Source organism: Heterodontus francisci, unplaced genomic scaffold, assembly GCF_036365525.1.
Source record: "Heterodontus francisci isolate sHetFra1 unplaced genomic scaffold, sHetFra1.hap1 HAP1_SCAFFOLD_515, whole genome shotgun sequence".
NCBI lineage: Eukaryota > Metazoa > Chordata > Chondrichthyes > Heterodontiformes > Heterodontidae > Heterodontus > Heterodontus francisci.
In genome coordinates this window covers 501,257-506,735 of record NW_027140266.1, presented here as the reverse complement: position 1 = coordinate 506,735, position 5,479 = coordinate 501,257, and the positions used below count along the sequence as shown (strand labels likewise).

General features: G+C 45.5%; 1 long non-coding RNA gene across 1 annotated transcript; it reads left to right on the top strand.

Moving 5' to 3' along the window:
* Positions 1-947: 947 nt before the first annotated feature.
* On the top strand, positions 948-4,423 carry LOC137359165 (uncharacterized). Its single transcript, XR_010971470.1, has 4 exons — positions 948-1,022; positions 1,543-1,592; positions 3,393-3,537; positions 4,358-4,423. It is a non-coding gene; the product is annotated as an uncharacterized lncRNA (long non-coding RNA).
* Positions 4,424-5,479: the final 1,056 nt, after the last annotated feature.

The following is a 5,479-nucleotide window of genomic DNA, read 5'->3' as shown; positions in this document are numbered from 1 at the left end:
CTATGGACTCAACAAAGATCTATCGGTCTCAGCCTTGAGTATACTCAGCGATTGGGCATCCACAGCCCTCTGGGCTAGAGAATTCTAAAGACTCACAGCCCTCTGAGTGAAGAAACTGCTCCTCAACTCGGCCTGTAATTTTCGGGGAATATCGGGAGAATATTTCCCTGCTGTGTTCCAGATGTTTCAGCCAGGAAAAACATCTTTGACCCTGTACAACCCCCTTCGAATCTGACAGCTTTTACTGAGATCATCTCCCACTCTTCCAACCTCCACAGAGTACAGGCCCGATCCACTCAATCTCTTACCCCAGATGCCCCTCTCATCCCCCGGAACCAATGTTGGGAATCTTGGCTGCACCAATCCCCCAAGTCAACCATATGTGCCATTCAATAAGGAGACTGAAACTGGGCAAGGTGCGGTCTCACCAAAGTCCTGTGCAATTGTTCCAAGGCTTCTGTCTCTTGAACTTCAGCCCCATTGCAATAAAGACCAACAGGCCATTGGCCTTCCTAATTACCCACTGTACCTGTGTGCTGGCTTTCTGTGTACAAGGAGCACCCGAACCTCTCTGAGAATCAACACTGAGCAATTTCACACATATTACAACCCATTGTCCAATACTGTCCAGAACATGCTCAGACCCTCCCCCAGTTCCAATCTCCCCTACACCCTTCATACTGGGCAGCTGAATACAGGTCATGTTACAGCACCAACACCCAGCTGGTTACCAAGCACCCAGGAGAGATGTTTCCTTGTTTGTTCCTCACTCGTCCTGTCACTGAACGCCTTTCATTTGCATGGATTATGCCAGATAGCAAATCATTGATGAAATGATAAGTGTTTCAGCCAACCAGCACTGCGGTTGGACATAGGTCAATCCGCTGTGGTGGATGTCGGAGTTGGAGCTGTCACTGAAACTGACACGGTTCACAGCAGATTGGAGCCGAGACTGAGGAGGAAGCAACTGGAACTGAACCCACTGCATCTCCCACCCAGTGACACCTCCTTTGGATACTCTGGTAAGCAGTTGGGTACGGGCAGACTGTTAGAATTAACTCAGGAGATTGTCACTTGCTAGGTGTTGACTCAGGGTGTGGGTTCTGCTTGTCCAGTCCCCATACAGGGCTCAGTAATGGACTTGTGTTGGAACATTAGAAGGGTGTCTGTACATGGAGACTGGAGAGGGACCTGGAGGAGAGAGATGGCAGGTCAGGAACAAACACGGTTTAATCACTGGAGTGGGAGGCGTTGGAAATGGAACAGAGAAACAGGGAAGGATTGGAGTCAAGAAATTGGTGTTTATAAAGGACATGCAAGGAGAGAGAGAGAGAGCTCACCTCTGTGTGTAGCTGACTAGTGAGGGAGAGAGGGAGAGCTCACCTCTGTCTGTAACAGTCTCAATGAGGGAGAGAGGGAGAGTTGACTGAGTATAAACAGATAAACCCTCTGATCCCTCTCCCCCACTCACTATTTAAATTTCCCTCTGATTCCCCATTCCATTAACTCTCTCTAACACTAACTCTGCATTTCCCTTTCCAGAATATCACCCTGTGAGATGAGGACTCTCCTGCTGATCCTGTGTTCCCTGAGTGAGTCATTTACATTCCAGACAAACTCCACCGTGTTTACCTAAAGTCTTTGGGGACAAAAACCTCCCACATTTTCTTGTTATTTGTGACTTCGATCAGGGCGGTTTCAGGGTTGAAAACCGGTTGGAGAGGTTCACACATGGAGTTTATATTTAAATAATTACTTTCCTATTATTTAGACTGATCATTACTAATCAGAGTGAACAATGTATGTGTCTGTGATGGTTATTGTGTAAATACTGAGCAGAGTTCTGGTCTCTATATTACAAAAAAGATACAGAGACACTGGAGACTGTGCAGAAGGTATCACAAGCAAGATTGAAGATCTCAGTGGTTTTAACTTAGCTGAAAATATTGAACAAGTTGGGGCTCATTTCTCCATGAAAGTTCAGACTGAGGGTGGAAATCTGATCGAGGTATTGCTGATAGGGTGGGAGGAGGCAGGGAGCAGAGGGGCCGAATGGCCTGTTTCTCTGCTGTGAATCCTACATGTATTAACTACTTGTATTATTGATTAATATTACTGATCTCTCTCCCAGATACTGTAAAATCATTGCGTTTATTTATACAAATTCACTGGTTCTGAAAATAATGGTCCATTTAAAGTTTGCCTCCATTATCGAGCTATATTTAAGTTTATAATGTGATCCCGATATTTAGAGATTTGTACAGTTAAATTACAATTTATAGTCATGTGTTAGTTTATATTTCCCATTGCCAGTAAACTAAGTTTCCATTCAGTTCCTGTATAATATCTGCAGTGTAATATTTCCAACCGTATACACAACGAATACATTGGTGAATTTATCACTCAATTTACATGATGCATTCTTAAAATGAGTTTCTTTATTAAGCATCCAATTTATTACATTTAATATTTAATTTATTGTTCTGTCAATGAATGTGCAAGAACAGAATGTTATTCCAAATCGAATTTCACCAGTGACTGTGATAACCCCTGATATCTCACACTGACCATCGAGTGTCTCTCACTGTCTGTACTCAGTGTTCACCAGGGGACTGAGATACCCCTGATATCTCACACTGACCATCGAGTGTCTCTCACTATCTGTACTCAGTGTTCACCCGGGGACTGAGATACCCCATGATATCTCACACTGACCATCGAGTGTCTCTCACTGTCTGTACTCAGTGTTCACCCGGGGACTGAGATACCCCATGATATCTCACACTGACCATCGAGTGTCTCTCACTGTCTGTACTCAGTGTTCACCCGGGGACTGAGATACCCCATGATATCTCACACTGAACATCGAGTGTCTCTCAATGTCTGTACTCAGTGTTCACCTGGGAACTGAGATACCCCATGATATCTCACACTCACCATCGAGTGTCTCTCAATGTCTGTGCTCAGTGTTCACCCGGGGACTGAGATACCCCATGATATCTCACACTGACCATCGAGTGTCTCTCACTGTCTGTACTCAGTGTTCACCCGGGGACTGAGAAACCCCGTGATATCTCTCACTGAACATTTGCAGCTTTTCTATTGGGACAATGTGAAGCTGAGATATTTACTGCGTTCTGTTACCTGAGAGCTGGTGGTTAAGCAAGAATAGGGAGGACTGTCTGTGAGCCGTGGGTTAGAGGGAGAGGATGAGCTGGGAGACTAATGGAAACCTGCTTTAGAGAAGGAGGAAAACTTCCAGCTTTAATCCAGGGGATTTTCTTCCAGGGCGGAGAGTGAAAGTGAGATCATTGGTATTTCAGGAGGCTGCAAGCCGCTGTGTAACATTAACCGTATTTTATATTAACATTAAACATCTTTCTGTCACTCAGTCACAGTCTCTGCACTCACTGACCCGTGTGTGAATCACACAGTCCTGGAACAGCCCTGGAGGAGCATCGATTGTAATGAGACTGTGTGCTCCGGTCAGTGGATGTGTGATAGGAATCTTGCTCAAGGCTGGTACAGATTTAACAGGTAATGTAAAGGGGCAATTTCAGATAAACGAATAAATGAGGGAGGAGTGGATGTACAAAACAGAACAAAGTGTGAGTAGTATTACCTGGGTTTCCATTGCTTGTTATAACTTGAGAATCTATATTTTTAAAACTGACAGATCTTACATCAATTCTAGTCAAGGCTTCATCTGGAGATTGTGGAAAGTTTAAATATATGTTGTAACCTCTGGAGAAGTGGGACTGAATGAACAGTGCACTCCTCCCACCTCCGTCACAGCAGGAGGAAGAGGAAGTTTTGGGAGACTGGGACTGTCAGTCAGTACAATGGGACAGAGAGTGGATGCAGGGAAAGGGCAAGAACAGGCATCTACAGAGAGGTAAAGGGAGAATAAAGGGAGGTAACCGGGGTAGAGGGGAATATTGAATGGGGACAGAGAGTAAGGGGAGATACCTGGGATAGAGGGGAATATAGAATAGGGGACAGAGAGTAAAGGGGGATACCCAGGACAGAAGGGAATATAGAATGGAGACAGAGAGTAAAAGGAGATATCCGGGATAGAGGGGAATATAGAATGGAGACAGAGAGTAAAGGGAGATACCCAGGATAGAGGGGAATATAGAATGGAGACAGAGAGTAAAGGGAGATACCCGGGATAGAGGGGAATATAGAGTGGGGACAGAGAGTAAAGGGAGATACCTTGGAAAAGAGGGGAATATAGAATGGGGACAGAGTGAGTTAGGGATTTCCCCAGTTTCTGGTACTCTCTGCTGTTCCCAGTCTCTCTAACTGTTAATAATTACCATCAGTTCAGGGTCTGACTCTGTGATTGTTGTTTCAGTTCTGGTGGATGGAAGATTCCGGAGACTGCTGTCCCACCGTATCACTGCTCTGCAAATGTCACAGGCTGGTTAAATGGTAATTTCAGCCTTTACAATATCAGATTTACATTCACTGTCCAGCACTGTTCACATCAGTTACATTCTTCAATATTTATAAACTCTCATTTCAGGTTCCCATCCCAGTGTGGGACAGGGGGAAGTAACGAGGACAGTTTGTTTTAACTGGATTGGAAATCCCTGCCACTGGACCCAGGAAATAAAGATCAAAAACTGCAGCAGTTATTTTGTTTATGAGTTGAAGCCTCCACCTGTCTGTAACGCTACTTATTGTACAGGTAGATTGCTGTTTGTATATGGTGCAGATGGGTGATTCTGGGATGTCCCGTGTCACCCAACAGTTTCCTCGCTCCCCTCCTTATTGTCAGGGACACAGTGAATAAAGGATGTGAAACACAAAGTGAACGTCACTGAAACTCCAGGGAACTGAACCAGACTCTGCTGTCCGTGTTGACCGGTCACTCCCTTCCTGGCAGTGCCCATGGATGGTGATAGACCCCAAGTGTAGACCTGGGCACAACACACTCTCTCTCCAGGGGCCAGTATGTGTTGTGGGACAGAGTGACTGAGGGGACTGGGATGCAGAGGCAACAATAACCACAACGTGCATTGATATAGTGCTTTTAACCTCCTATAATATCACAAGCACTTCACCGTAGTGTTAACAGACAGATAATTTGATACAGGATCACATTAGGTGATGGTAGGACAGGTGGAAAACCTCTTGCTCCAGGATGTAGGTTTCAAAGGCTGTCTTAAAGGAGGAGGGAATGGTAGAGAGGATTCGAGGCATAAGGATGGAATTCCTGAGCTTAAGGCCAAGGCAGCTGCAACACCGTCCGTCAATGTTGGGTTGAAGGAATTCAGGGATGTGCAACTGTGTGGAATTGAAGAGGCAAAGGGACCTTTGAGGGTTGTAGGATGTCACAGTGTGATGGAGGGGCATGGCCATCAATGGTTTGAACCTGGGGGATGAGCATGTTCGAACTGAGGCATTGCTCGACCTGGAGCCAGTGTAGGACAGCGATCATTGGGAGGGGTGATGAGTGAACGGGACTCGGTGC